This window comes from Lactuca sativa, chromosome 4 (assembly GCF_002870075.4).
Source record: "Lactuca sativa cultivar Salinas chromosome 4, Lsat_Salinas_v11, whole genome shotgun sequence".
Classification (NCBI taxonomy): domain Eukaryota; kingdom Viridiplantae; phylum Streptophyta; class Magnoliopsida; order Asterales; family Asteraceae; genus Lactuca; species Lactuca sativa.
In genome coordinates, this window is record NC_056626.2 from 109,958,655 (window position 1) to 109,974,456 (window position 15,802).

General features: G+C 35.1%; 1 pseudogene; it reads left to right on the forward strand.

Moving 5' to 3' along the window:
• Window positions 1-14,672: 14,672 nt before the first annotated feature.
• On the forward strand, window positions 14,673-15,385 carry LOC111900054 (E3 ubiquitin-protein ligase RMA1H1-like; annotated as a pseudogene).
• Window positions 15,386-15,802: the final 417 nt, after the last annotated feature.

A 15,802-nucleotide genomic window follows, 5' to 3' on the forward strand; every position in this document is an offset into this window, starting at 1 on the left:
TTCACATTTCATGCACAAATTATCGAAATCTTCCATTATTTCGCCCCAAACCTAGCACATCGTCGAAGGGGTCGATTCCTCTAGCCTCCAAGTTTGTTTTTGCAAACAAGAAATTCGTATGAAGAGTTTTTTCTGTATCACAATTCTTTTACAGAGGGATTACATATATATGGATTTGTACACAAAAAATAAGGAACTATACAAGGAAGAGATATGACAGAAACAATACTCAATAACTTCCATGTTTATCTGATCTTCTCAATACTAGCCAAATATAGATTGATCTTTTGCAATATTCACTCTCGCCAACACTCACCCTAAAGCTGGTGAATGGATGTCGATCATTCCCAGCTTGTCCAGAGAGTCACTAAATAGTCTTGCATTCACCGCCTTAGTGAGCATGTCAGCTAGCTGCTTCTTCAAGTTAACAAATGGCAAATTTATTGTCTTCTTCTCGAGGTGGTCTTTAATAAAATGACGATCTAATTCAACATGTTTGTTCGATCATGTTGAACCGGATTGTTTGCAATTTTCACAGCCGCTTGATTATCACAACAAAGATTCATAGCTTCCTTCACACCAATGCTAAGATCCCTTAGCACCCGTTTTACCCACAATAACTCACACACTCCGTGAACCATGCCCCGAAACTCTGCTTCTACACTTGATCGAGACACAAACTTTTGATTCGTACTTCTCCAAGTTACTAAGTTTCCTCCCACAAAAGTAAAATACCCTGAAGTGGAGTTACCATCAGACTTATCTCCAGCCCAATCGGCATCTGTATAGCCCATGACTTCTAGATTTCCATTCTTCGCAAAATACAGCCCCTTTCCTGGTGAAGACTTCAAATAGCAAAGGATTCTATATACAGCTTTCATGTGGCTTTCATTGGGAGCATGCATAAAACGGCTAACTATACTTATCGCATACGCAATATCATGTGGCTTTCATTGGGAGCATGCATAAAACGGCTAACTATACTTATCGCATACGCAATATCAGGGCGTGTATGCGATAAATATATTAGTTTTCCGACCAGTTTCTGATATCGTTCTTTGTTCATTGGTACTTGACCCGACAGGAGAGTCAACCCGTGGTTAACTTCAATAGGTGTGTCAACAATCCAACATACCTGTCTCGGCAAGGAGATCCAGTACAAACTTCCGTTGGCACATTGTAATTCCCTATTTAGACCTTGCCACCTCAATACCCAAAAAATATCTCAAGTTTCCAAGGTCCTTTAGCTCAAATTCCTTACCCAGTATTGCTTGTAGTTTGTGTTGGATTAGTATCTAAGTCCATAACTATTTTGGTATGTACTTGACCCGATGGTGCATGGTCCTTTTGGGTTGCCTTCACCAAAGCAACTTGATAGGATGAATTCTAGAGAGAGATGATTAATTATGATTTATTAATATATTATAAGAATGATATATTAAAGGAGAAATCATATTGTTTAATTAATATTAGTCAAGAATTAATAAGAATTAATTTTGTGGCTAAAAGACATTAATTAAATAAAAGGGACTAGAACTGTCAATTGTGTAATAGTTGAATATTGGGCTAATGGACTCCATAGAGGATGGAGTGGACGAATTCTATGGGGAAACCCATTAGAAATCGTCCAAGGCCTCTAAGGAGGGAGTCCATGGGTTGCTTAGGGCATAAGCAGTCAAATTAGTGTTTCCTTGTTAGATAATCCTAATAGCCTCACTATTTAAGGACCCCTAGGTCACCAAAATTAAAGATAAATTCATATTAGTTAAATAATTATTTTCCTATATGACTAGATTTAATTATTTGGATTATTTGGTGAATTATCTTGTAAGAATTTGGACTAGGTCAAATTAGATAACCACCAATTAATTGTTAATTGCCTTATTTGAATTTTGTGATCTAGAATATTCTTGATAAAGTTTGGAAAAGTTTCAAATTAATCCCTTTAGGTTTTATAGTTTAAATTTGAACTTAAAAGCTTTGTTTTTGAAATTTAAATAAGTTAAACCTTAATGTTTTGAAATGTTTCAAAACATGCCCTCAAGTTTTGGAATTTAGAAGTTGATTAAAAGTTTAATTTTGAAAATGTTAAATTCTAAAACCCTAGTATTTTGAAAAGTTCAAATTACACCCTTATGGATTTATTCATTAGTTAAAGTGTATAATTAAAATAGATTTAATAAACCCATAAAGTTTTGGTTTACATTTAATTAAATTAAAAGTATAATTTACTAAATTAGACCACCTAATATTTTAAAAGTGTAAAATACACCCTATACTATATATAACATTAAAAGTCTAGTATTATATATGTATGGGTAAAGTGTTAGTCTTACCGTTAGTAGACCTCATTCACGAAGTTGGTCTATAAGAGGTGTTTAAGGAAATTGCCTATAAAATGGCGATTGAATAGGTATCCACTCTTACCCACCGCACTCTTGACTAGTGGAGGGTCGTTAGCCGAACGGGTAGGATAGGACAAAAACCCTTTCCATTAAAAGTATAATGAAGTATAAAGTAACTAAATGTTTTACAAAATTCCCAATCTTAGTTACTTTAGGCAAAAGTGAATTGATGTAATTCCATGAAATTACACTTTGTGCCCTTGCGAAGACGTTAGTGGAGCTTGTGTGGTTAACCGGCACACTAAATGGTTATAAGCAAAGGTAGCAAAGGGTGACTCATTGTTTGTCATAGTTCGGTGGAGCGTGTGTGGTTAACCGGCACATCAAATAGGTGACTGTAACATTGGGGGCACCATGTAAGTTTGCATGGTTATTCACACCCTGTTTTGTGATCCTCGGCATCCCAGTCACAAATTGAGGGGCATATCGAGATTTAAACATGCCATTGAAAAGTTCAATGAATCTCAAAAGATATAGGAGTTTTCAATACATTTAAAACTTAAGTTTCCTTTTCGTTATTCATGGTGGAAATTGGTAAATCGTCATTTACCTACCTTCAAATATTCTGCAACTAGATTACGGCATCCCTCTTCTAGGTTGTAAGGTATTGTGTTGGATCCTAGCCTCGATGTTTCATTTGGGTGTAACATCAAGGATTCTAATCAACTTGACTTGAATTTTCTCCCGTTTTGTAGATGTCGAAGTATGACAACTATGGTCTTCTCAAATTCCGTGGAACAAGCTTTCCACATGAAGATGATATTCCACGATTCGATCGAGGAACAAGAGATCACGCTTCACCACCTCCGATTGTTCTCCCTACCCCACAAGTTCAAAGGCTTCAAAAATTCAAGCTCACTCAAGCCCTGTTGGAAATTAAGCACGAAGATGGGAAACCTATGTGTGCACACGTCTTAGAGATGAAGTCACACATTGATAGGTTAAGGATGTTGGGTGTCGAGATTTTAGGAGATTTGGCTATTGACTGGGTTCTTCGGTCACTTCCTGAATCATATAGTGAGTTCGTTAGAGAGTACTATATGATGGATCACAACGTGACCCTCATTGATCTCACCTATTTGCTTATAGCTATTGAATCAGAAATGATTTGGCGTGTTGGTCAAGCAAATTTGTCTGATAAGTCAAACTCCCAAACTGCAATGCACATTGGAAGTCTAAAAAAAACTAAGTCTATGATTGTCCGATGTACTGTGCCAAAGGAGTCCATTTGCTTTTATTGCCAAGAGAAGGGGAATTGGAGACAAAGTTGCCCTAACTACCTGAGAGATCTAAGAGATGGGAGAGTCAAGACGTATGGCTCTACTTCAGGTAAAATCCAGTAACTAACTCTTTTAAGTTCCTATTCTAGATTCTTAATACATGATGTGATAACATTACATTTTGATGTTTTGTAGGATCGAAGAAAAGAGAGGAAGCTTAAGGGAAGAAGTGAGCGGAATCTAATCGCGAAGAAATAGATTTCGATCGCATTGCTTGAAGATTAGATTCTTGAGCTACTACTTGGAGTTAGAATAGATTGCTAAGAAATATGTATTAACATAGTTTTCAATTGAATTGCATTGTAAGGACAAATTTTTCCGCAGTAAAATAAATTTTGATTTTATATTATTTATTTATCCTTACAATGGCGTGTATGAAAAATTGATGTTTGAATGTTTCTATTATTAGAAATAATGGATTTGATTCTTAATTATGTTATTTATGGAAATGTCGAGAATTTACCAAATAGGGAGAGTTTCTCATCGCCCAAATTTCAATTGGACAGAAACTTGGAATCATGCAACGAGTATTGTATGATGAATGGAAAAACTTTCACATTTGGGAAATTTAGACTAATTCTTTGACAAAGTGTCAATTGAAGGACTAGGAGATCGAGTACACTAGGTCGTACGTTGATCAAGTCTACCACAAGAGTGACAGAGATATTCGTCATGATTTACTAAAGTTTAGTGAATATGATTATACTTATAAGATTAAGTGTAATTCTGAGTTGATTAAAAGAGTTTAAATCAATAGCAGAACGAATAAGAAGAATCAAGTAGGCAGAAAGATAAAAGTTTCTTTTATTATGTTTTATGATAGGTCTTAATGATTAAGAATCATATCTCAATTGATCCTCTAAGTGAGTCTTAGTACAATTGTATGTCTGAGAAGAGGAATCGAGAATTGAAGAAATGGTTAAATCAAGAAGTCAATCATACTTCGTTCCAAAAACAAGTCTGAGAGTTAAGATTGTGACATTGAGAGACAAGTCTTAATAAGGTTTATAACATTCATCAAATGTGGAATTTGGAAAAGGTTTTCTTATTCTTTCACATTTGAAATTGGAAAGTTGTGATGTCTTGGATAAGACAAAGACCAACTAGGACCAATTTTGTGAAGTGTTTTGTCTTGATAAAAGCTACACTAACTCTTGAATATTTGTTTGTCGAGAAATTTTTATTTACAAGAGAATCTTATATGTCAAGGAGTCAGTGGGAGTCTTAATGGTCTTGAAAGGGTTTCAAAACAAATCAAGAATAAACCTTATGACACTTAGATTTTTATGGTGTATGTGTTTCTATGAGTTCTCATTTGAACGCATAAAAGGCAAGCACCTTGATCAATGAAAAGTACATTGATAGGAAAGGGTGAGCTGCTTAACTACTTGGAAGACATGGTGGGCACCCGTGTTACCATAAGGCAAGAGATCAAGATTGAGAAAGTTCGGTCCATATGAGTTTGGATTTGTCGCAAACTCTGGTTTTGGCAAATTTGCATGGATAGGAACACATACACCATAAAAATCTAAGTGTCATAAGATTCCCTCATTCATGAAAATGACTGTGAGGAAATGCTTTCACTAAGAGAGATTTTAAGAAGATAGTTATTGTGAAAATTGTATTCTCGAATTCGATTATGTTTACGGTATCCCTTTCCATAATTTGAATTGTGAGATTTGGCAATTAGTCTGAATTGTTTAGACACACATATGAGATATCTAAAGCAAAGGTGTATAAGTTTAAGAAGCTTTGATAAAGGATTATCAAAGCATTAGGTATTAGAAATATGAACTTAAGAAATTCAATAGGTATTGTTTTCTGGAAGTTAAGTTGTTTTCTGAATACATGTCAAAGCTAGTGGGAGCATAAGTGTTATGCTTATATGATAATAATCATCATGATAGTGGGAGCATAAGTGTTATGCTTGTATGATTATTATGGAAAGTATTGCAAGTTAGCAATATTAATTATAGAAAACAAGAGTTATACTTTGCAAAGTCGTAAAGGGTTGAAAAGTTGTTTTGCTATAATTAAGGGAGAGAATATTGTACTTCGTTTCAAAATCTAAAGCTTAGATTGAGAAATTTTAATAAATTTAGTCAAATGATACATAGTGTGTTCTTAAATTTCGATTATGATTATGGTATCCCTCTTCATAGTTCGAATTGTAAGAACGTGACACATAAAATATTATGGCAAGAGATTGATAAAGTATCTTATCTTTATGTAAGACATTATGCATCGTGTGCCATACGCTTCGGGTATAGGATTGATTGCAAGTGCAATTATATTTGACCATTCTAAAATTTTCCAAATGTCTAGCGCATTTAGAGGGAAAAAGGACAAGAATCGGTTTTGACTAAGATAATTAAACAACTATCAAAGGATGATCCAAAGCTCGTTGAGGATTGGTCGCTTGTGAGTAGTTTGAAGTATGTTATTGGATGGACCATATCGACGTTATTATGAATAGATAATATTTTATTAAGAATGAGTTGTCATATGGCAAATATGGAAATGTTTCCATATTAGGAGTTGGATATTGAGAGTCTATGTCTAAATTAGAAACTTTTATGCAAGAAAGATGTTCAAAGGAATGTACTTTGAGTGAGAGACATCACGTCTATGGAATTGTCTTGTAACAATCTCCAATAGAGGACTTTGTAATTTCATTGGCAATAGTCATTGTGACTTTTGTGCTATGACATTACGAAAGGATCGTTGCATAAAATGTTAGAATCTAGCATATTCTAATAATCGCAAGAACATTGTGTTCTTACACTTATGATAAGGATTGGGAGTTGTGAAATGAGTATAATTGGAAATGTGTTCATTTGATCTATTTCACAAAGTAAGGACCATAGATAAACATTGTGTGCATGCTAAGAGCATGGGACAAGTGTAGTAATAATTCAAGTAATAAGTTAATTAACAGAAACAGCAAATAACGAGTAATCGATATGGTGATGAATAAAAGGTGTTTTATTTATACTCAAAGGTTTGGGACCATATAGGATTAGTATTATTCTTGTGTTTCACTTTGCATGTTTTGACTTCCTGAATAATTAATTATTTCAGAATAATCGAATTATTCGAATGGACCACAGTCGTTCATATGTTGGAAGTAGGTATGAATGAAGACTGTCATGAATTAGTTTGTAGATTGTCTAAAGTGTATTAGACATAGCAAAGGTTTGCTGCAACGTTCATGAGTGCTTATGAATATGACTTTGAGCATTAGATTAAACCCACACTCACAAGAATCACTTCATGGATTTTATCATGGGTGATTATGAGTTGATAATATTGTATATTCTTAAAATGAAGATATGTGAGTTGTTATTTGCTGGTCGGTTACACATTGATAATAAGTAAACGCACCAGTAACTTGGTGTCATAAAACTTATTGTTGTATGTGATTCGATGAGTAAATGCAAGCAAGCATTGAGTCGAAGTTTATCCAATCCTTTTACCCAAAGTGGGATAAAAGCGATATCTTTGGGCCCCTCGATGATTTAGTGATGGCACATAAGCGCTTGGCCAAGCCGAGACTAATTTGATGTGTTCAATTGTAGTCTGTTGTCAGTCGTCATAAATCAGAAGTCGGGAAATAGTATAGAGAGAATAATTAAAATTCATGTCTCACGTCTATACGATATCTAGAATGGAGGAATATATAATCCCTTATCTAAAGGACACGCTTCAAATAAGATCAGAGTTTACAGCGGCTTTTGAAAGCTACGATTGCAGATCAGGATCTGAAGTCATACGCATAATAGTTATTAGACTTATCCAAGTGGGAGACTGTTGGATTAGTGTCTAAGTCCATAACTATTTTGGTATGTACTTGACCCGATGGTGCATGGTCCTTTTGGGTTGCCTTCACCAAAGCAACTTGATATGATGAATTATGGAGAGAGATGATTAATTATGATTTATTAATATATTATGAGAATGATATATTAAAGGAGAAATCATATTGTTTAATTAATATTAGTCAAGAATTAATAAGAATTAATTTTGTGGCTAAAAGACATTAATTAAATAAAAGGGACTAGAACTGTCAATTGTGTGATAGTTGAATATTGGGCTAATGGACTCCATAGAGGATGGTGTGGACGAATTCTATGGGGAAACCCATTAGAAATCGTCCAAGGCCTCTAAGGAGGGAGTCCATGGGTTGCTTAGGGCATAAGCAGTCAAATTAGGGTTTCCTTGTTAGATAACCCTAATAGCCTCACTATTTAAGGACCCCTAGGTCACCAAAAACGTGGCCAACTAATTCCTTAGGGTTTCTACACGTTTTTGGGTGCCTCCTCTCTTCTCATTCTTCATCCTCTTGCTCTTGGTGTTTGTGAGCCATTAGAGGAGTGACACTTGTGACTCTAAGCTTTCTAAAGCCATTACAAGGAGGATTTGAGATTGTTATTGCTACATAACAATCAAGGTAAGATCTAAACCCCATTCTTATGTTAATATGATTAATTGTATGCTAGATCTAGGGTTTATAGCTTTGGATACTCAATTGCATGTTCATTAGACAAACTAGATCCAAAAGCTATTAGGGTTTGCATGTACACCATAGGAATGATGTTTTGCTCAAAACCCATCAGTTTGTTTATTTCATCAGGATCATTGCCAGTCATTACCATGTCATCGACATACACAATTAGGGTTGTTATCTTCTTCCCACAGTTCTTTATGAATAGAGTATGATCAGCATCTGACTGTTTATATCCAACATTTTTCATGAACCTTGAAAACCTCCCAAACCACGCTCTTGGGGACTGTTTTAGTCCATACAGCGCCTTATTCAACTTGCATACTTTGTCACCATAATTCATTCCGGGTGGTGATTCCATGAACACTTCTTCTTCCAAGTAGCCATTTAAAAAGCATTTTTTACGTCGAATTGTTTAAGTGGCCAGTCTCTATTTGATGCAATTGACACCAGGATTCTAATAGTATTTATTTTTTCCACTGGTGCAAAAGTATCCCCATAATCTATACCGTACTTCTATGTATATCCCTTCGCGACTAGTCTGGTCTTATACCTGTCTATCTTTCCATTCGAATCTAGTTTAACCGTAAAGACCCATCTGCACCCTACGGTTCACTTTCCTGGAGGGAGTACTACTTCATCCCACGTTTGATTATGTTTTAATGCATCCAACTCTTCATATACAGCCTTTTTCCACTTTGGATCTCTCATAGCTTCTTGTATGTTTTTGGGATGTCTACAGCGGCTAACTCATCCACCATGCGTCGTTGTGGTTCAGCCAACTTATCAATGGATACATAGTGATTGATCGGGTACTTCGATTTTGACGTAAGATCCGGTTGGTATTGCCTCCGTGGTATCCCTTTATTTTTCTCACAGGATATCTCATCTCTGGATTTACCTGTACATCGACATTCTTATGCGAACTGTTAGAGTTTTCATTAGTTAATGTACCTTGTGATGACGTTGGATCCGACTCGGCATAGGTTGGGCTTGGGCTGGTTGTACTATCTTGCTCGAAATTATCAGGCTGCTCATAAGTCATTTCTGGCTCATCTTCATCTTCTTCAAGTCCATCTATTACTTCATCTAGCCCAATATCTTTATTGATATCATGCATGTTACCCTCATCCGACCTCTCCCCCTGAGGGGAATATTCATGAGTAAAGTAGGAGGTGTTCTCATGGAAGTTAACATCACAAGTAACATACATTTTCTTTTCTTTCAGGTCGTAACATCGGTACCCCTTTTTGAAGTCAGCATACCCTAGAAACATACACTTTATTGCCCGTGGTTCTAGTTTTCCAATATCAGAGTGTACATATGTTGCACACCCAAATACACGTGGTTCGAGATTAGACCCAATCGGAATATCAAGTTTTTCGTGTAACAGTTGTAACGGGGTTTTAAATTCTATAACTCTTAACGGTGTTCTATTCATCAAATATGCAGCATTTCTTACCGCTTCTCCCCAGTATTGGCGTGGAATCTTCATGTCAAATAAAGAGGCTCGCATAATTTCAAGTATTTGTTTATTTCTCCTTTTTGCGAGTTTGTTCTGTTGAGGCGTGTTTGAACATGATGTTTGGTGTCTGATAGAGTTATCCCTGCAAAATACTTCCATGTCATGGTTCACATACTCTCCTCCATTATCAGATTGAAGGATCTTTATCTCACACTTGTATTGAGATTTTATTAACTTGTATAATTCTTTAAAGGCATGTATTAATTCATTTTTATGTTTTAGCAGGGAAATCCAAATCATCCATGAGAATTCATCAATGAAAGTAACAAAAAAAATGATACCCATTCGGAGTAGCTATTCTTGTCGGACCCCACACATCGGAGTGGATCTTCATGAAGGGGATATTAGTTTTATTCTCACTTTGGGGATATGAAATACGATGGCTTTTGGCCATTTCACACACATCGCAATTAGAATCAAACTGTTTATTATTCAAAAATAATTCGGGTTTCAGTTTTTTTAAATAACCAAACGATAAATGCCCTAATCTACGATGCCATAATCAAGATAAAGAACTTCCTTCTTCCATATTGTACGCTTCAGCTGGTCTTTCTTCTTCAAGATAGTACAACTTGCACTTCCTAATACCATAGCCAAGAGTCTGATTCATCATAATGTCCTGAAAAACACATTTTTTGGGCCAAAAATTTACATAACAGTTAAGTTGATCTATGATCTAACTGATAGATAATAGATTCGATGACAAGGATGGAATAACTAGGACAGTGTCAAGATTCATGGAATTTGACACTTGAGCAGAACCTTCACATGTTACTTTTGCTAAGCCCCCATTTGCTGTTTTCACCATGTTTTGCTTAGGCCGAGTTTTTAATGCCAGCTAAGACGGATCATTTGTCATGTGATCCATCGCACCTGTATCAATAATCCATTCACTAATCACAGCATTAGTTGTAGTTGACATACCATGCTTGTTGAATGACTCAGCGTGGGCAGTAGTTGGGATCGCCTCATCATTCGTTGTTGTGGCCATAGAGGCTTGTCCCACCTTCCTTCGAGGCTTCTTTGAAAAATCCCACCACTCCGGATAACCTACGATCTCATAACACTTCTATTTTGAGTGCCCTTCTTCTCCACAATGAGTACACACAAAAGTGTTTTCTTTTTGTTGTTGGAATTTTTTTCTTTGGGAGGGCGATTTCGAGTTGTGAGATGCACAAGACTATCAGGTTCATTCTTCACGTCTTCCATAGTGTTTCTTTGGGACTAGTCTTTTCGTATGAACGCATAGCATGCCTCAAGATCCAATGGTGGGTCTTTTCTTAAGATCTCCCCTCGTGCTTGGTTAAATTATGTATCTAACCTTGCAAGAAAGATGTGTACTCGGAGACGCCCTAATATTTTATTAAGCAAAACTACATGGATCACATCATCTTCCTCGACCGTCATCCGGGTATCGATCTCCTGAAAGATCCCTATTAGTTCGTTGCAGTATGCTGCGAGTGGTCATCCATTTTGTCTTGTACTGAACGACCTACGATTCAGTTCGAACAACTGTGTTTCGTCCGACCCGTCAAAAAACGTCTTTGCCACCGCGTCCCAGATTTCTTTCGCCGTCTTCAAATGGATAAACCTCGGGATTAAGGTGGGGCTCATCGAGTCTATGAGCCAACTCTTGACCCGATTATTATCCATGAGCCAATTTTCGATTTGTTTTTCACCGGATGCGGGCTTCTTGGAGGATCCGGTTAGGAATCCCAGTTTATTGCGTGCTCCAATCCTCATCTCCATCAGTTGAGACCAAAACTGATAGTTTGTGTCATCGAGGATGATCCCAGTCGGGAAGGGAGCATCCTACACAACCAGGCGAGGTTCTTAAGGAGGGATGGGGTCTTTGCCTGTCATTGTTCTTCGAGGGTGATTTTCGATTTGATTCAAAGAGTTTCAAACGGTATGCTCTGATACCATGCAAACAAGAAATTCGTATGAAGGGTTTTTTTATGTATCACAATTCTTTTACAGAGGGATTACATATATATGGATTTGTACACAAAAAATAAGGAACTATACAAGGAAGAGATATGACAGAAACAATACTCAATAACTTCCATGTTTATCTGATATTCTCAATACTAGCCAAATATAGATTGATCTTTTGCAATATTCACTCTCGCCAACAGTTTTCGTGTGACTTCTATTAAGCACAACTTGCAACAATAAACCACTTATTTATATCATAACACTTTTTTGTTCTAGTGAGTTGTAAAAATCCCATTTCCCAATATAAGCCCTCGTACAAGTATCCATATAATCATTCGTGGGACTCAACTCTCATATCCAACTATAAGTTCGAACTAGGAACAAAAGGCAGCCACCATTTCATCCAAAGCCACGAGTTGAATCAATTTCCCCTTCCCCTAGCTAGTCTTTTAACTAGTCTTCTCAGTTCCATTCCCAAGTTCTATTTTTCCAACGATCACTTATGAAACAATCTTTTTACAGTTCCAACTCATATAATCTTTGTACGGACATCATTTCCCCATCCACGGCTCAAGCCAAAAATGAATAGAGTTCCCATTTCCATTTCTCCTTCACAATGTGTTGGTACGGGTAATCTATTTTTCATTAAGACGATGCATAGATGCCACAATCGCTACCCACACTCTTCCTATTCTCGATTTCTTTTCCTCTAATCCCAAACACCCACACGACCTTGAATGTTTTTTATGACTTTTTCCCATAAAGAATTAGCCTCCATATGAAATCTACATCTCCATTTATATAAAAGAGAATTATTAAAAGCCGCAGGGCTCCCCACACCCAATCCATCATTCTCTTTCGTTATCAAAATTTGATCCATTTGAGACATGCTTATTCCTTTTACCCCAACCTTAGCTCTACGAAATGACCTTTGGACCAGAGCATCTTCCATGACAACATGAAAACGTTCCATAGATCATATAAACAAACATGCAGAAATAGGGTCACCTTGTCTAAGGCATCCGTGTAGTTGAAACTCATTGGTAGGGCTTCCATTAACAATGATTAAGGAAAATGACGATGTAAGGCATCCACCGATCCAATCAATCCATCTACCTCCAAACCTCATAAATCTCATAAGTGTGAATAAGTATTCCCTACTTATCGAGACATATGTCTTTTTAAAATCGACTTTAAACACCATTAACTTAGTCTTCTTTTTCTTGTATCATTCTATGATTTCACTAACCATGAGAGGTCAGTCTTAGATTTGTCAACCTTTAACAAATGTCGACTGCTATAAACTCACAAGATCATCAATAATTCGAGCTAACCGGTTAGCTACGAGTTTTGCAACAATCGTGTATTGCATTCCTATCAAGCTAATCTGTCTTTAATCTTTCACAAAATGGGATTACCTTTTTTCGGGATTAAATTAATAAATGAAGAGTTACATCCTACACGAATATGATTATATTTGTAAAAAATCATTTACAAAAGCACAAACACTATCTTTTTATGATATTCCGTATGAAACCTAAACTCGTCCGGTCCTGGTGTCCAATCACTACCACACGTGAGGTGGCACATAGTTAGTGTATATAAAATGTCTTGTAATCAGTAGAAAGAGAGCGAAAATTTTGGACCAAAGCCAAATTTACTATACATGTAAACAGAAAAGTAAACACAGTTGAAAACTTAGCAAAAAAGTATCAGATTTTTTGCAAGAATCTAAAATAAAACATCTGCTATAATAAATGAATGGTTTTTTTTATCACATGTCACACTCTCATTCAATTTGCCAAATATCATTTTATGGTTATTTTGAATTAATTTTTTTTTCCACATGTCATTTTATGGTTTTTCTATTTTAATAAATTTCACATGATACTTTAATTTAATAATTACAATAGATATAGTAATAAATGAATATCAATTTCATTAATCAACTTACCTTTTAATTTCAAAATTTTCAAAATTAAAACTTATTAATTTTTTTGTTTATTTATTAAAATTTAAAAGACAAAAAAACATTTCCGTTATAATAATTCATTATTTTTCTTATTTTTTTCTTATAAATTCGAAGTTCTCAAATATTTTAACATTTATATTTATTTATTTATTTTTAAATTAACTCGTAATACATGAATCCCACAACTAGTAATATATTAACGTAATGTAAAAACAGTTTATCATATTAGAGTTGATATGTATCGTAAAGTCGTATATGACTAATAGCAATATGACTAAAATATATTGTTTTAAAAGTCTTTGACTAATAATAAAATAACTAAAACATATCGTTTATAAAAGTATTTGATTGATAATGAAATAATAGAGGTACCGTTGAATTGATTTTTAAATTATCTGATAACTAAAATACTGTTTGTTTTGGTTGACTAAATCTTTTTTATTAGTTTTTATTTTATTTTTCTGGGATAAAATAACATAATTGTTAAAATACGTATACGCATAGGTCGGTGCCTATATATACTACCAAAGCAACGTCTTCACTCTCGATCTCTATCTCTTTCACTCGGCGACTTCACGAAGCGATTAATTCATTCCTTGAATCTCTCATAGATTTTCTATCTAAAAGACAACACTCAAATCTCCGGTTTTCGGTATGTATTTCTATTTGATTCCAATTCATAGCAATTCAAATTAATCGGCATGTTATATCAGAGATTGAAAATGAAGTATATCTTTCACTGCTGCATATCTATCCATGTTTGATTCTCATATTTTGGATATCACTTCGTTAATTCAGTTTATATACTTCTTGAAAGATTGTTTTCTATCATCTATACATATGGCAGTGAATTTATGACTGAATAACAATCAACGACTCACTTATTTACTTATAATTACTATTGATAGATTTTCATCTATGCGTGTATGTATTTTTGTCTCCTCAATTTATTGGAATTTCTTTAATCATACTAACTTAGTTGCAATATCCTTTACTAGAAATTGTAAACCTAAGCTATCTTTATCTCTATTTCAGGCACCGATAACTTTATAATCATGGCGGGGTATCTCCAAGAAACCATGTCTCATGCGAAGTGGAAATCCTCAGCTAAAACTGTTGATGAATCTAACAACGTATTTTAAGATAATTTCGACTGCAATATTTGTCTAGACATAGTCCAAGATCCGGTGGTCACACTTTGTGGACATCTCTATTGTTGGCCATGTATTTACAAATGGATTGATCTTTCACACAGAGTAAATCCACAATGCCCTATTTGCAAAACCGAAATATCTGAAAAAACCCTAATTCCATTATACGTCCCTACCTCAACTGCAAAACCAAATTCTCAAGAAAAAATTGTCTCGATCCCACGTAGGCCATGTGTTGTCCACACCATGCCATCTCAACAACATACTTTACCTGACATTCGACAAGAAGTACCGAATGTAATTTTACCGATATCTGGGATGTTAAGTGAAATGGTGTACATGGGGATTTTTGGGAATTCGGAAGATTTGTTGTTCGGTAATGGAGATTCGTATAGTTTTGCGGGGATGAGTACACAACGGGCGAGAAGGAAAGCAGTTCGAGATGAGAGGTCGCTTGGTCGGATTTGCTTATTCTTGTTATGTTGTGTAATGTTGTGCCTCATATTATTCTGAATATTCGATGCCATGATATATTGTATCTAAAAATATGAAATTTTGTTATGTGTCCATTGATGGAATAGACCATATATAGTATTCAAACTTATAAACCATTTGTATATTTGTGACCATCTTTCTTTGTTGCTGGTGCCCAAAATTTGAGACAAAAGCATGTTTTATTATATTGAACTTTTTCAAAACAAAAAATCTTGAATAACACTTCTTATATGTAAAAAGGTTAAAAGGGCCTTCGGGCGCCATAAAAAAGTTAGGTATCCTAAAAAATTTATGTTATAGCAGGTCAGACGTACGAAATATGACGAAAAAGACAAGTTAAGACTAATGTGTAATGATTATTCGAGATGGTGTTGTTATGTCGGTTGTTTAAAAAAACATTTTCTTTTATCTATATAAAATATGAGATTTACAAATGAGAAATATATCTTTCACCTTTCACTTATACACATCATTAAAGTTATCAACTTAGCATTTTATACGGTCACTTTACTTTCATAACATGAAGATACAC